General features: G+C 33.8%; 1 protein-coding gene across 9 annotated transcripts in view; it reads left to right on the top strand.

Annotated features, from left to right (window-relative positions):
* The first annotated feature begins 740 nt into the window (after positions 1-740).
* The window catches only part of LOC147072527 (uncharacterized), a 454,455-nt gene continuing 436,655 nt past the window's right edge, over positions 741-18,540 (top strand). For all 9 annotated transcript variants that reach the window (XM_085946933.1, XM_085946932.1, XM_085946926.1 and 6 more), the window contains exon 1: positions 741-845. The gene's annotated coding sequence lies outside the window, so the exon portion shown is untranslated. The remainder of the gene's footprint in view (positions 846-18,540) is intronic.

Below are 18,540 nucleotides of genomic sequence, written 5' to 3'. Positions count from 1 at the left end.
ATATTATTGAAAATATTTATATAGCGCCCGGGGATTCATTGATTTCTGAGTGCATTGAGTATTGAAAATTTCTTTATGGAATCGAACGCTTTCTTATAGTCTATAAAACCCATGGATAGCGGCAGCTTGTATTCCTGTTACCGCTATGATTTCTCTGATGACTTGGATATGGTCCATAGTGCTGTATCCTCCTTTAAAGCTTGTTCTCCTTGCTGGTTCTCTTCTAGTACATATTGCAGACGGTTTGAGAGAATTTTATTGTAGTGGATTATTGGATTTGCATCTTTATGATATTATGCATATCTTTTTTATTAAAGCAACTAGGACTTTCATCTCTCTGCCTCTAATAAATAAAGCCTTTAGCATGACGATTCTTAAAAAACCTCATTTTCCCCAAAAACGGAGTTGCATCCGTCTGCCTCTGAGGTACAGATATCATTATTTGTTAAATGCGTCTCACGAATGGCTCTCGTGGATAACCTAAAAAAACCAGCTTTAGAGAATAAATGATAATTAATAAGTACCTATCTACCTATGTTAATATTGTCGAAACCAATAAAGACATTTTTCAGAATATTTGAGGGTGGTAATAGGTAGTAAAATAACTTCTCCAAGGCCCGTAACATTAAGGTCAAAGGATCAGGGGCATTGTAAAGTAAACTAACAACGATATCTTAGTCTATGGTCAATGTTCAAATTTCGTATCCTTAATGTGCAATCTTGATATTGGATTTTCATTCAGTTGCACTCCTGACTGTCATGGCAAAAGGTGTTTTGTTCGGATTGGTGTAAGTCGTGTTACTGTGCATATTTTTTTCAAAAGGATCTGTACCATAGTTCTAAAGGTAAATTTTTATCCATTTTTCATTCAAGGACTTGTAATTTTTATTATTTTTATGCCAGTTCAAACATTATTTTGATCTTTGCAGTAAGTGTGTCGATCGATGAAATTAACTCCAGTGTACTTCTTTCTACTCAGAAATTATTACAACCCTTAAAAAGTGGAGACAGTCGACGAAAAAATATTCACTCACTTACATAACATTCTAAAATATTTGATACCCTTCTGTTGCTCGTTTTAATAACTGCAGTTTGATGGAATTTCGTTTGACACATATTTTGACAGAAATACTGTTTAATTTAAAAAAATCTTTATTGTTCAATAAAGACTGCCAAATACAGTAGGGGGTTATTGTTATTTTAAATATTAATCATTCAATTTCTAATAATTATTAGATGATAGCACGTAGCTTTTTTCTAAATTCCAAAATTGTGTACTCATCAGATTTGGTATCTACTGTCAAAACGTAAAATAACATTTGTTCAGTTCTTATCTATTATACAATTTCACATTATGTATGATTTTTAATTAAAAAAATAAACCTTTCTTAAAATTGTAGTACAATCAATAGTTTTCATACTCTTTGAACTGGCAGGTATTGAGTATATTTTGGAAGTACATATTACAATATTTTTAGTGCTCAGTAACCTAACCTACCTACACAGCATGGAGAGATTTAAAGTTGTTGCTTGATAAATCCCAATTCATCAAAAAAGCAGATTAAAAATATATCATTATATTATTACATACAATAATATATTTAAAATGGATAAGTACTTTGATTGAAAAAAACAATTTTCAAGAGATTTAACGTCTACTTGGTGATTATTCATTATATATTATACCTACCAGTAAGTGCATACAAACTAAAACATTAACATTTATTCATACGTAATAATGTATTATATGTGAACGAAACACGTAATTTTTATATATAACTAAGTATGTTATGAATGTTGTAATGGACCAACTGATTGCTATAATTGTACCTATCATTATGCATGGTACCTTGGCAGAATGATAATTTTTTAATTTATTATTTTTACTTAAGTAGGTAAGTACTATTTATTATATTTGAATATACCTATACCTATAATTTTGTTTAGGCATATAAATAAATATTTTATAATATAATAAAGAAATATTTACGTTTGTTATGAAGCTCACCAATTACTTAAACGTTTTATTATATGAAAGTACAATAATTATTATTGTATTGTTGTTTCTATATAATATGACCAATATATCTATACATTTATAGAAGAATAGTAGTACTTACATTATGAATTTTGAAAAGATTTGTCGATAGGTATCAACCATTTAAGTTATTAATTGAACAAAAACATTGGTCGAAGAGGATGCAGCCACTATACACATTGCCTAAACAAAATAACAAATTTAAAACATCATTGCAATGCCCTATAATCACTTGTTCCATAATAGAATATAAAATGTAATATGGTCAGGGCTCGAAATGGACCGGAGCGCACCGGAGCGCCGTTCCGGTTCGTGGAATTTGTAAAGTTATCGCTCCGTCTTGTGGTTAAAATATTTTGACCGTCTGAGCTAGATATGCCATATAACAAAAAAACTAGCACACTTATGTTTATAAAATACCCATAAAATTTGATAACCATGTTAATATCCTCAGAAAATTTTCGAGCGCTCCAGTTCGTAAACTTTTCCATTTCGAGCGCTGAATATCGTTAATACCAAGTATGTATACTTTATAAAACTACTTATATAAATTAAAATATCATGCTTCCTGTTTATTTATGTATTTCTTACGAATAATATGTAGGTAGGTATATCAACTTGGGTAAGCAGTTTGCGATATTACAAGTTAGCACTGGGTGTAACCTTTAACCTGCTTGCTACTAAGAAGTGATTAATAATTTTCGTCATTGATTTGTAAATAAAATTGTATCCCACATTCTGTATCAATCGATTCATAGTATCATCTTGCTTCAATGCAGTGCACACATTAATTGATTAAAAACAAACTTGGTCATAATATATTATCATAACATGTCACTATTCAGAAGGCATCTACACCTAACTAAATGATGTGTTTGACTTTGAATTTAACTGTTTTCATCGTGTGGTGTTTGTGATTTCGAAATATTTGCCTTTTTGATTAGTGTTTTGTCTATTTCTATGATTAGATAAGGCGGTATAAGCATGCATATAGTTTTTTTAATGTGTCTCTCTCAAAGTAAAACATCAAATTCGAAATATTGAAGAAATAAAAGCGGTAATCGTCTGGTCTTTTAGGCGCGCTTGGTACCTAGAAGTAGTTCAAACACAAAATTACTAAAGTATGACTTAATAACTCTATTCTTGGTGTTCCAAAATAAATTTGGTAATTGTGCTGCAGAGGTGGACACGAGCTATTATTTTACAAAAACAGTTTATTCCATGTGGACAATTATAATAAATACCCTTTTCTGTCGGCGCATCGGCTTTTTGATCCAATAATCGTTAATTGAAAATTTGAAATCTTTCATACATTTTGATACCCCGTTGTCACAAACTAAGACTAGATGAGGTAATAGGGGGAGGTTAGATTAGGTTAGGTTTGGTTTGGTCTAAAAAAAAAGTTGTAAAATCTCATGTCTCAGCCGATGATATTTATTTCAGCACAAAACCCTAGTAACAGAAAACCAAAATACGAATTTATTTTGTTGAGGAAAAATCAAGATTTACCATACCAAAGAGTCCAAAGACCATAATATTATTGGTGTATTTTGTTTGCATCAGCAGTCCACTTCTTGACTAATGTACAGCTTTATCCAATATTAATGAAACTTGCACAACTTCTATACTACATTATTGGTACATATTTACTAGAGTTTATCTTAATATCGCTCTGAAGTAACACTTTTCGAAAATAACGCACATTCAACAATTTACCACGAGTAGGTGATATTAATGGTGGAGTGGTGAGGTGCGTACCCTACGTTCAACTGATCTCACTGACTAAGTCGACTGTGATACTGACGTACATGTCTAAAGGCACCGACTGACTATTCATATACATGTGACGGCTGGCGCGCGAGAGGCGGGCGCGTATACCCAACCATTATCGATCTTATTAGTTTGAAAAATTCAAATCGTATCAGTATATCTGTCTCTTTTTATTTCCGTTTTTGATGGGGACAAAGTTGTGTCTTATCGACGCTATCGCATCAATAATAATTGAGTAGGTACCTAGGTAATAGAATTCTTAATGGGTTACTAAATGAAAAAAATGTAGATTACTGGTAGGGACTTTTCTGTAATTCTAAAATTCAATTCTTTTACACTCAGGTAATAAATTTTAATAATATATTATTCTTAAAAAAGGTTGGTTCAAAAAAGGACTGTTTCTTAGGTACACGCCTGATTATCATTTAAGTAAGTATAACATTTTCATCTTGTGATGTATGGTAAGTATTCATTTTAGAAACAGATTTTCTTGGATGTAATATGAGCTTATTAAAATCCTTCAGCCTTCCAGCTGTGCGCTCCATTATGAAAATCTGCCGTTGGCGTCTAAAATGCATTTCATGGCTTATGTTATATTTTGATGTATTTGTCATATAACTGCATGTCTACAGGATAGTACATAATATATTATGCCTTTTTGACCTGCACAATATATTTTCATAATTAGTGTTACCAGATTCAGATGGATTCATTTAGTTTGGTAACCCGTTATATTTTTATCTTTGGGCACCTCCCCAAACTAAAATTATTAGATATCTATTAAATATGCTAACACAAATAATCAACATCATTTTAATAATAAACTTCTTGAGGTTAAGTTAAAGTGAACATTATAACATTGAAAACTGAAGCATTTACATTAATTAGAAAAATTATGTTTAAAACAGTATTGGTGTTATTTTTAATATCACATCAACTTGGATGCTGCTTTTGGCGTATAACTGATCTCTGTCATTCATTGTTATCAATCAGATGATAAAAGTAAAAATATCTTTATTCGCACATGTGGGTTGTTGAAAAAGGCTGCAGCATTTTTGTCACGTCAATCAACATGTGTAATTTTAGAAGCGTTTGAAATTTTTGATGTCAACAAATTTGTTTTATTGTGAAATTCTACGCATGTATGCCAACAGTAAATTCGTCAAATATTCAGGTATATTATTAGACTGATTAAAGATTATTTCATATTTTTACTAGGCACCTATAATGATGTGTTATAATTATATTATACTTTTATTAGTGGTATTGCCACAATGAAAACTGAACTCATGAATATTTTTTTTCATTATACCTAGTATGAATGGTATGATCATTTGAGATTTATGCATATGAAAACGGTATCCATATGAATTAATAACATATGTCAATTAATAACACATGTTTGGTTTAGGCAGGGTTTAATTGATTTTTTAAAACTAACCAACAACATCTGTAAATGTCTTAGTTCAATAAAAACAAATACGTATGACTAACAAAGTTTAGTGTGCACTATTTATGTAGAATCTTAACAGCCTACCTCCACCCCTCGCCACTGGTGGATAGTATTTATATTGAACTGAACTCACGAATTTTTTGTTTTTAATTATAGTATGAATGGTACGATCAGTTGAGATTTATGCATATGAAAACGGTATCCGTATGGATTAATAACATATGTCCGCAAAATGCTGGCAAAGAACCTCTGCAGCAGGTCTGGTGTTTCTAGTTTCGTAGCGTAAACCAATTTCGTTTTCCACGTCTTGCAGTTTTCATTAAATTGCCGGCGATAACGCCAAGCCGTGAGATGTCACCGCTTTTTATGGAAAAAAGCAATATCTGTTTTGATGAATATTACAAATTCTTAAGAGCAGAGCAAAACGTGATAAAATTTTGATGAAAACCTTAGTCGAATTAATATATGGCAGGTAGGTACATCAATCTCTAATTACCTGGAAATTTAATTGACTATGCACTTGTCTTCGTGATGTGTTCGGATCTTTGGTATTGATAGATCATGAGTCTCTAACCTTTTTGGCGTGAGATCTACTTTTCATTTATATTTTGATGCTCAAGTTTTTCGCAAATATATTAAGTCGCACTTTCTAAATTGTTAATTGTTTACAATTGTTTTATTTAAAATTAATATTAGACTGTATTATGTTATTATCTTCTACATTCTCTACTAATTCACCAATCGTTATTGTTCTATTCCCGTTTCACGTGAACATTATTGAGTATATATTATAATGAACTGTTTTTTTTTGTATTACTTCGAAATTCTTCATTTACTGTAGTTATCAATTTTAAAAATATAATACCTAATTGACATTACGTTTCAATATTATAATATTCACCGGTCCTAGCTACCTACTTGGCCTACTGACTATACACTATAATGTTTGATGTAAGTAATGAAAGCATATTATTGAATTGATTAGAAGGTACACACCCACATGGATGTTCCAAGAAAAAAATTACACAATATAGTTATGATGTTGTGAAGCCAATTGAAATTGCGGACTGTCTATAATACAATTACACGTGCTAGTTCAATGATGTACTTACATATAATTTAGCTCTTTTTTCTTACCTACTGTGCACAGAGAAAAGTTTCACGTCATTACAGGATGCATCGGATTATGCAAGAGTTACGTCGGCCGGCAATCAACTGCGATGACATTTTTTCTTGCATGCAAACAAACATGGAGATTTGCATTCAGCTTACGTGGACGGTTTCAGCTTTCAGCACTCGAGCCATGCCGTCAAGTAATAAAAAAGTGCTTAACAGCTTTGCAGCCTGTCTGGATTGACATTTCCGACTATCAAAGAGGATCATTAAAAAGCGGCGATCGAATTTTATACTAGGCGAATTAAACATGCGGAGAGAGACACGATCTGGCGTGAACTTTTTGTTTTTTGTCTATGCCAACTTTTCGAAATTCAAATCTGTTTTAATAGTCAGTTGCCATTATATAAAATTGTAAGCAATATTAAAACTTATTAAATTAGGTAATTTACCTATATAACTTTATTGCGTTATTATATAATATTGACATTCATACAATGTATTATTTTATCACCTCATCGCCTTCACGTTATATATACAGACAAGGAATGTTTCTTAGCCACTCTTAGCCGGCTATCACATCTAAACTCGCCTCGTCTGCCGCACAGCCATAAATCTCACCTTCCAAGAACGTCGATCCGGTGTTGCATATGAATACCGCGCAGATCTACCTAGCGACAGTCGCATGTAACCTTCGAAACGTATAGATACTTGGATGCGGCGATCGGCGAGCCGGTATAGGAATGATAATTCGTAGGCGTTTGTATGCGTCCTGGCGTCTTCGACTCGCAGCCCGAGAAGCGTGCAACTTGTCGATTGCAACAGCAGATGATTTTTTTCAAACTAAACAGTCGCAGTCGAGCAATCTGCGGAGCTCCATTTGGCAACTTCTGTTTTGGGTATAACGATGACGTCAAATCGACGTATTCGACACGTTGCAGGCGAGACTAGTTTTGATGTGAGAGCCGGCTTATGTGCCCTTTGACTGGGTCAAACAACAACTTGCATTTTTGCCAGCTTCGAAATTGAACGCGCGATCCATAGCTTCAGAGACGGCCCCTCTGCCAAGTAAGCAACCCTGGATGCATAATTATTAAGAGCATACATAAGTGAAACGGCAAATAATTTTCAACAATAGGTGGGATGAAATTTCGCACTCTTCGCCAATCGGAAAGCGGTAGTCGAGGTGTGAGCACGTCAATTTGTTTTGTGATGGCGTCGGAGGAATATATTCTCATATCGTGTAAAGATGACTAAAGCATGTTACGCATTTAATCGAAAAAGAAAACATGTCAATGAATATATTATTATTATTATTATTACTAATATAACAATAAACATAACATTAAATGGACGCATGTTGAATTTTTATGACAATTTATGTTTTCTTCGGCACGCGTCTTTGCACAATCCGCGCATCGCATAGTCACGATCTTTTTAGACCATGCCTCAGCTGATAATCTCAGCCATAATAATATGTCATTAAATTAATTATTGATTTTAGATTACTGGAAGCATTTATAATGATTGCACTTAATCTAATATGATGAAGTAACCCCGACGATGGGGCCAAGCTGCATCATATTAATTTCCGTTTTCGTTATTGTAGGCATTTGTCGTTGACCTATAAACGCACTGTATACAAAGCTTTATTGACCAATCTTATTTTATTACAATCGAAAAGCTAATACGTCAATATCCGCAGCGTGTCTGTTACTCGATAAATAAATCACCGTTAAATAATAAATGGCCGGCGTCCGTCGCCTGCGCCAATTTATGGCCAGCGACCACAATCAAAGTTGCGCTCATCAATCTTTCCCCGAGGAGTCAGTCAGCGGCTGACGACGATAGCTAGGAGAGCCCGTCCACACCTGCGTCCGCCTTGCGATTCTCGGTTGACACTAGGGATTCCACTCCGCTCCATTCCCAGGATTAGACAAAAACAAGTGAAAATTTTCCGACATATGGATTTTATATTATCAAAAACGCATACTGCACAGTGTTGCCAACTGTCGTTGACAAAAACATACCAGACGGGGTATGAAAACAAACTATTTGGCAGGAAAAAACGATAGATTCTGTGAAAATAAAATTGCAAGTAAATTTACTTATTTACTACTTACAAGAAAAAAGTGTAAAAATCGAGAAAATGTCGATACGTGTAAAAACCACAAATTTTAACAGAAATATATTTCAAAATTGACAATAAATAATTACCTATTTTGTGTCAACGGCGTTAATAGACGAGAGCTTCTTTTTTATACGACAGACATGAGAGAATTAAAGAAAATACCCTTTAGACAAATAATTGTTAAATTATTATTTTATTAAATTTTTTCATCGTGTTTTATTTCTCGCTAAAATAAGTACTGACCTACCTGCATTAAGAATCCGATAGTTAGAAATTTGATGCGCATGAAAAAACATAGCGAAACTAAATATCTAGTTTATTTTTAACACATTTAAAGCTGTTGGAGGCTTCAGAATATCAATTGATTAAATTTAGTTTTAATTTTTCAAAGATAATATTAAAAAAATATCCTGACTTTCTAGAATTTTCAATTGTGGTATTGCAAATCCTAATAATTGAGACCTAATTATAATTCAAAACCTTTCGATATTGATTTTTCATCCGCCATACTAAAGGGTTGCATTAATTCTGTATTTACGACTTAGGCCCGTTTCAGACGGGACACCGGTGTCGCGCTCGTATTTAATAAGGATGCCTTTGTATTCGAATGAAGGGGACTTTGTATTATGTTTATGAACGCCCGTTACATTGTCAAGCCGCCGATACACTTATTTTTATTACCGCAATCAGTTTTATGTTCTAATTTATAACGCGAAATTATGCGTTGACTCATTAGCCCTGTTGCGTTCATAAACATAATACAAAGGCACCTTTATTCGAATACAAAGGCCTCCTATATTATATCGAGCGCGACACCGGTGTCCCGTCTGAAACGGGCGTTAATGTCCATTCATATGTGCAGCTAATCACCGTGACAGACACAACAAAGAAATATTTTTTTATTATTATCTATGAACGTCTTCATAATAATCTAACGTTATGTAGCTATACCAACACAAACCGACATGCATCGTCCCTTTACTTTGTACTAAGCTTTCGATGTTAGTAATAAATAAAGTAAATTCAAACATTTTATGAATCACCCCTATGTTTAGTGGTGGTGACTGTTAGTTCTTTGCGTGAGTCATGTGATATTATTATTACTACCCCTTTGTATCGCATTTTTAATCATCACACCCTTTTAACAATTCAACGCGTGTGTATAAAAAGATTTACATTAATTTTGTATGAAATAATACTTATAATATCAATTTCGGATTGTATATAATTTGATATTTCTGTCAACTTTTCGAATTGATGAAAACGTACACCATTCGTATTTTTTGCATGTGTTAGCGAAAATCAAAACGGGGACATTCCCACGTAATATTTTATCCTGACGACAGCAAAACTTTGAAAACGTTACATTCATATTTTTTCTATCTGAATCAATCAAATGTGCCGATTGGAAAATTATATTTTCATCATTATCAGCCTCTTCTTTTGTTGGGACACAGCCCGAAATTGACCCAGTTGATGACACCCAGTATCTTTTTGCTTACCATTAGCCGACAAAGTGGTGGTCTTCGCGCTACGTTTTCTTTATGGTGCCGTCAGGGAACTCAGAAATAATGGGAACTGAAATACATAACGGGTAAGGCGATAGCAGGTAGCCGACTCGAGTAAGGAAGAATCCGGGTCAAACTTACACACATGTCAAGAATACGTTTTACGTCGAATACTGAAAACTGCTCTCGGTTTATGCATTTACGCTCATTTAATGTTGGTGTATTACACACACTATTGCACGTCCATAATGCGTGCATCATTTTCGTAGGACACTCACACATTCAAAACCCTGTATCGAGATGCGGCGTATTGAATATATCCTATCGGTATTCTATTTATTATCTGTTCTGTGGGTGCAGTAAACGTGAGGCGCATCATCGGTTTTTTGGTCATCCATATGTGTAACGTGGCTGTCCCCCGTTGAATGTATTAAGTTTTGGTAAATCTGACGACAGCAGGCTCATCACAGTGTTTATATACCTTATAATTAATTGTAGTGACGTCGCCAGATCCCTTTTTCATAGACGAGATGAAAGACCTTTCGCAGGGTACGTCAAAGGTTAGGTATCTTCTTAAGAAGCATATGTATGTAAAAAAGAGTTCAATTACTATTTTCAATCCTGAGTGGAGCATATAGACCTTCAGAAGTTTATTCATTTGTTAATAAGTTATTAATGCCTAGTCCAGACCATGATCAGTTTGCAAACAAATAACCATGTTTAAAAACTTTTCACAAATATTTGTAAAATGGTTTGTATACTATTAATTCGCGATTGTTTTTTTTTTATAATATGTGCATACATATTGATAATCAAGCAAGTGTGGCTATCCATATTTATGTTTTTTTTTTACTGTTTTAGCGAAAGAAGCGACGCATGGTCTTGTGGAATGTTGTTTTGATTAATGCTTGCAAATATATACGATGTGGATTTTTCAAACAATGTTTAATTTGATAGCAATCTTTGCACGGGAATTTGTGCTGGAACCGATGTTCACAGACATCTGTATAATTTATTTACGGGCATAATGCATATTCGTCTGGACAAGATATAACGGACAAACATTATCAAATTACCAACATTTATTGTAGATAATATGTTCTTAAGTACATACCCATTTAAGTAATTGTTTTAAATTTATACTAAAATGGTTTCTTCAAGTTAATATTGTTATAAACATACCACATTAGCGTGAAGTTTGTTAGTTTTGGCAGAAAATATGACTTAGGTAGTTAGAGCGACGTTTAACGTGACAAAACGATGCAATAGCCGTCATGTAAGAGCAGCCGGAAATAATAACGGTAACAATATCGTCACTGTACAGGCCAATTGCCGTAACCCTCACTTTTCACCAAAGTGACATTTTGATGCCAATGGACTTATTGCACACTCTTACGCGAACTGGCCAAGTATCATAAATCCCAAAAAAATATTTCATATCAAAATAATTCAAAACTATTTTTTAAACCATTTGTTAGCCACAGGGTATATACAGATAAACCACTCAATTTGTAATAAAATAATATATATCATCATCATCGTCGTCAGCCTGAATTTATCCACTGCTGGATGAAGGTCTCTTCAAGCTGCTTCCGCTTCCCTTGGTCCTGTACATTGCGTTGCCACGTACTTCCGCAGAACTTTATCATTTCATCGATCCAGCGGCCTCTCGGTCTACCTTGTGGACGTTTTGTACTTCTTGGATGCCACTGGATGACTAGATTTGTCCAACGATTGTCTCTTCTTCTAGCTATATGTCCAGTCCATCTCTATTTAAGGCTTTTAATAAACTCTATTACATCGCAAACCCTTGTCTGCTTCCTTATCCACTCATTCCTCTTTTTGTCCTTTCGCGTTATGCCCAGCATGCACCTCTCCATACCACGTTGTGCTACTCTAAGTTTCTGGATCTCTCTTTTACTTAGGGTCCATGTTTCACACGCATATGTATTCACGGGAAGCACACACTGGTTGAACGTTTTGCGCTTTAGGCACAGTGGAAGGTCACTTTTGAATACATTATTCAGGCGGCCAAAAGCACTCCAGCCTAACTTTACTTTGCGAACAATTTCATCAAATATACATCCATCTATAGACACTTGTTGTCCCAGATAGATGTAGCTTTTCACCTGTTCGAGCTGAGTGCCATCGATGAGGATCTCTTTTTGGCCCGCAAAGTAGTTGAACATGACTTTCGTCTTTGTTATATATATATAATATAAATTATGTTATATATATAATAATGTGAATATAAATATTATATAAAATAATAAGTAAATCCAATGCCCACAGTTTTTTTCACTACCTGAACAATTTTGATATTTGATTTTTACGCTACTTGGCCTGTACAGTGACGATTACTCAATGTAATTCGTGCGCAGTAGAATAAATCGCAATCTGCGCCATTTCAAAATTAAGTTGTTCCACTATTATATAATAAGTAACTCTTGAGAGGGTTGACTGATATAAAATAAAACTTAAAACTAAAACAATATAATAAAGATGCCTGATATATTTTTTCTTCTTCAAAATATTACTGTCAACACCTGCTAGATAGCGGCGAAATGAACTAACCAAAATGTATTCTTTTATTACACCTTTTATGTAGATTTGTACTCTCTTATTTTAATTATATACAAAAAAAAGTTTGCCTGTTTGAGAAAATTATATTATAAAATTTTAAGCATGTTGTGTTTTCCCGCCACCTGCGCTGGATTAAATTTAAATAAGTAGGTTTGAAATAACGTTCCCTGGTGAACATTTTGTTTTTCACTAGGTATTCGTTTATATCCGCAAGAACATTTTTTTAACGAGTTGTATTAAAATATTCCATTTCTGTATACCTATATTAAATTGTTTTTTTTTTGCGTAATATTATATGGATATTTTATTAAAACACCAATATTTTATCCGATTGTTCTATGGGGCATGTTGAGCCTTGACCTCTTCCACCGCTTTACTCCAGTGAGGTTTTTAGTATCTTTCCTCACACTGTCTTCACAAAAGATACAAGGCTTCCCCGCTAGTTTTTATTCTGTAGGGAGAATTTTTTCATTACCAGTGTTTCTGGCTTATACTGGATATCATATACCCTCAAAAAGAGCCCATAATTCAAACATTTTTAGTCGCCTATAACTAAATATTTATATCATTAATATATTTCTGTCTATGTACGTAATATGTACTCACATAATTCAAACGAAAATAATTTAATTCAATGAAACAGGAAATAATATATAACGTTATATAATAAATATACGAGCACAGATAAATATCATTCAAATTGAAGCTAAAAAAGTTACTTAGGCTAATGATTAAATTAAACTAAGATTACTTGATAGCAAACTTCACACTTTTTGTTGTTTGTATTTGTCTAAAGCACTAAACGTTTTATTTATTTTTTATTAAATGTGCAGATATCGCCCTCTACTCCTACCCACCATGAATCTTAAATTTATCACGAATGAACGATAAAACGTTAGATATTATTTAGATAAACAATCACAAAGTAGGTCATCATTAAACACTAAAAAAAGGGATCTTTCTGGTATTATAAAACGTACAGAATATTAATTTATATAAAAGGCTACATACTATTTCGACCATACTAATCTTTATAAAATCAGTGTTTAATACAAGTTGATATGAACATCTATTCTATAGGAACAAGTACGTTTTGGTGTATGTAGAAAAAATCTAGGACATGATTTTCATCTCATTAATTAATATTTTGATAAGCAGTTTTCGTAGCAGGATTAGGACTAGGACTTTTTCTCGTATGTCGGCAGGATGTAGAATACAATACAGCTACCAATATACACGCACACTGTCTCTTGATGCTTTTGTTATTTATTATTAGTGTTGGCAATGTTGATTTCGTTTCTGTAGTAACGGTTTTGTGTTAATATCGCTTGAAATAATCTTACAGACCTACAAACTTATCTGAAGAATGGGATGGGGGAGCCACTGTCGAAAACTACCCAATCAAGACTCGTAACTGGACAAAATCTGACATTCGAATGATATTTTCAAAGTGGCGTCCTATGGTAGTTCGTAGTTCCGTTTTTGGCCATTCTTTAGATAAGTTTGTAGGTCTGTACTGAAAACGGGAGATTTGACTATTCTTGGTTTCATTGTTAGTGTCATTATGTTTTTAAACTCTACAATGAAAACACTAATTCTTTGTTAGTAGTACAATTAATTTATTATGTAGGGATTTGCGGCAACCAAGGGGGTTTTTACCAATGATAGTGATAAGTATTTGTTTACCAGTACAGAAAATCACCGGATAAAGTTTTCCGGTATAAGTACTTAACTGAAATAATCAATTCGAAATATTTGAATTTAGTAGTGGCGATACTGAAGTAGGCTCCCCCTACTTTAGTATGTTGGGATGACTCGGCGCTTTTTAAAGGCGTCGTGGCGCCCGATCGCGAGCCGCCGCCTGTCGAAAGGGATTTTCTGGTCGATTCGCTGCAGGACAGCCTGACACAAAGTTATTATTCGCCTTACCATAATAGATTCGAGGATAAACTCGCTTTTTGCATTCTGTTGCTAAGGCATGTTGAGTAGGTACCCATATATGGGGATTGCTATTAGCTTTCTTTTTAGTTTATTTTACACTGTCACGCTCCAGCATCTGAGCATGTGGCAATCACAAGGTCGCCTCTCTTACCATTTCAGATCTGCGGCATATAGATCTCTCTTGTTCGGCAATCGTGCGATTGTCCCACAAAAAATCAGAATTTCGTGATTGATTTGCATCCTATTAATCAATCTATAGTCCTGAAATCATGGCTCGAAATGGACCGGAGCGCACCGGAGCGTCTCCGTCTCGTGGAAAAAATAATTTTACCGTCTGAGCTTGATATGCCACATAACAAAAATATAACACACTTATTTTTATAAAATACACACATAATTTGATAAATATGTGAATAATATCTTCAGAAAATTGTCGAGCGCTCCGGTTCGTAATTTTTTTCCATTTCGAGCGCTGCCTGAAATCACTGCCGTATTCCGTGACAATCGAATAATGCCTGCTACCTATGGCTGTGAAACTTTAAGAATATATTAGTTCATTGACTCCAAAGGATGCAATGATACGACCACATCACAAACACTCGAGTTCGTAGATATACGCGTCAACACTTTGTGACGGATGTTAAGCGCCTCTTCGTGATCACATCACTAGAAACTGCCGCGTGCACTCGTAAACTTGAATGTTTGTAGTGCGATCGTATCAGTGTACATGTACGATTCGGTGTAGAAATCGATCCCCAATACCTACTGAAAATCCGTGACCCTCTGAGTTTTAGTCATATGTTAGCTTATATTTCTACGCATGAGCCCGTCTCCATTCACTGCTAGATGATAATATTAAGTCCTTTCATTATCATCTACCTCGCCTTGTCACGTTTGTGTACTCATATATTATAGTTATCGAACATAACCTACTAACCCAAATAAGTATTTAGGTTTACTTTTATTGTTTTCAGGATTTCACGATTATGTTTATTACCCCTTTATAGTATTTTCGTCTTATATTTCCATCCAGTGGTGTCACAGTTGTTTAATATTGTTTCATTTTTAATTATACCCATGTAACATTACAATATTGTCTATGTTCAATAATTATTACCATTATATCAAACGTGTACTTAATTCAATGCCTATTTTAGCTTTCATATAATTATAAATCGTAAGTACCTATGTACGTACAAGAGTATTTATAATGATGGAAATGTTGGAATAGTTATTGACTAGAAAACAAATTTAGGTGAATTTCACTCGGTGTAAGTAAAATTTAATTAAAACTTTGCAGTGTTATTTAAATTAATTTAATCCAATTCAGTTTATTATTTTAACATATTAATTTCTATTATAACTGTCATAAAATAAATGGCCTCACAATCCACATTTTTGTCTACGTGATTGTGCAGATTGTGGTGTTGTTTCCTATATTTTATCAATACTCTTTACCAATAATACCAACAATATTAATACTAGGAATGTTCTTGTGAGATAAAGTACCTAACTGTTCCTGATCGTTTTTTAAATAATGTTAACTCATTGTGGTTTATTTTAACTTATAAAACGTTTCTTCTTTTCTGGCACTTCAACCCAGGGTGGATCTTGTCCACCTCAAGTAGACTCATGTCTCTTACACTCTACCCGGATCTCCAGTCACTCCCAGCACTCGCAAGTCTATTAAGCCACTGAAATGGTGAGGCGTTTTGTCTGAAACCCAAAACAGGCGTTAGGTCTAGAACTCTGGAATATAGCGACATCACCAAATACCATCCCCACAGTAGGGCCAAAGATCATTTGCAGGATTACCTACATACATGTAATTTCATAGAATCTCTGACAGTTAATTAGACCACTCTGAGAATCACTGATCTGAAAGTGTCATTATATTTTATTCCAAATGAATGGACATTTTACATAACGTTAAACCCATATTACACGTTATATAGAGTTAATGTTATTTAATTTAACAGGGTATTAAATACGATGTAGGTATTACTTACATATGGTATAAAATAATTTTATGTTATCCTTCATGGATATTATATTTACTACTTAGATATTCTGTAATGTTTTTGGTAAAATATAATTAGGTAGGTATAACGTAAAAATAGTATCAGAGGGTCAGTATCAACATAATCTAAGTATGCCGAGCTTTGACGCCATTGTCACGGTATAATTTTGTTAGTTCGAAAAGGCAATCAACAAATCGGATGATCCATATAGGCATACATATACTGCAGAATAATTTTTCACATACATATTTACAAATATAGACTAAATAATTCCATACGGAACCCGATAGAGTTGATGCAATTATGTAGATTATGCAGGCACAGATAGATCTTCCACATGCGAAAATATGTAAATCAAATCGGGTTGACTCGAGATCTGATTCGCGTCATAATTGCCATTCAATATTGAGCTCGAGTCTGTCATTCGGTTCGATATCTCGTTATTGGCTTATTGGAATTAATATACATATTCAATTGGTGTGTCCGCCTTGTATAGAACATTAGAAGATGATGTCCAACAAATATTAAGTACATTAGAATCACTTATTACGTTTGAAGAAATAGACGGATAGTAAATATAATGTTTAAAGTGTTAAGACCGGTCGGATCTTCATGGTCGGTGAGACGGGAAGAGGAAAACATATCTCGATAACTGCATTCCGGCGGCCATTTTATTCGTTTTACTCCGGGAGAGCCATTTAGTAATTAATCTAATAAACAAAACACTCTATTTTTCTAAATTCAACCAGACCCGCCCTTCCTGATAAATTCAGTCTTACGTCCATAAACTTAGCTATATGCGCGCGTCTTTTTGAAAAACTATTTTTTAATTATTTATTAAACATTAGAATTTATTTAAGAAAGTAATTGAATTATATAAATCGATGTTAACATTAAAATAGCGTAAAATTGAAGTTTCTCGACCGAAAAATTAATTCAATTTGTGATTTCTATAATATGTAATACTTCTAATCTAGTATTACTATTAGATATTTGAGTAATAAAATCATTCATACTGTGGAATGTAGACCAATTCCGGAGATTATGATTTGTTATCGTTGAGAAATGCCCAGGTTAATCAAATAATTCACACTTTAATGTAATCATTACTCCATATAGTTAGATGCAATACATAAATAATAATGACGACGTAAATAAACCAGTTGTAATATTAAAACGCTCGTACAGTAATACAATCAGAGACTAAAACAGTGGTGTACTGATTATACTCGTAACTCTACGCGATGCATTTTATTATTGTGTTATCGTCTGTAGTAGAGGTGAGTTAGAAATACTGTCACCAGTTTGCGTACTCAAGTCTCGGCATCTACTACCCATACTCAGTACGTGTGGCCCAATAAACATGTTCGAACGCATGCGATGAGATGATCGCCGCTACTCGCTAGTTGGTACTGTTGGTAGACTTTCAATACTATTGACATTAAATGCGCCCGAGCGAGATAGCACAATACACGTATGTCTAGCCGTGATATACTCAACTGTCATTGCTCTCCCTTTCTTCCCAGTTGTGAAGTTGGTATAGTGAAGGACAGAAATGGTGACATGTTCGTTTTATAGTAATAATATTATGGAGTTAGTTTTAATTCCAGTTGAGTATGAGACTTTTATAGTTGACGTCAGTCTCAAGTACCGCAATAGGTACTAGTGGTCGAGTTCTGATAAGTTTTTACGCGTTTATTTGGTTTCGTCACGTCGAGTTTCTCGATTTTTTAGTGTTTTAATTGGAACTTATAAACTGAATTCAAATGTTATGCGTGATTGTGTAAATGGATAATAATTATATAAACAATTTGTGTAAAAATGGCTTCCAAAAAGTCAAGTAGGTACGCCAAACGCTCTGAATAATATCCCAAATACGTTGTATTAAATACAAGTATTTCGATACTAAGTATTTTTTTATACTGGTAGTAAGTACACTTAGTCGTAAAAATCGACCAGTTTTCCCACCTCTCGTACATACC

This window comes from Rhyacophila brunnea, unplaced genomic scaffold (genome assembly GCF_057557595.1).
Source record: "Rhyacophila brunnea isolate RB1 unplaced genomic scaffold, BYU_Rbru_1.0 scaffold_2, whole genome shotgun sequence".
Lineage (NCBI taxonomy): Eukaryota > Metazoa > Arthropoda > Insecta > Trichoptera > Rhyacophilidae > Rhyacophila > Rhyacophila brunnea.
Note: the sequence above shows the minus strand (reverse complement) of the source record. Positions and strands in the feature narration are given on the sequence as shown.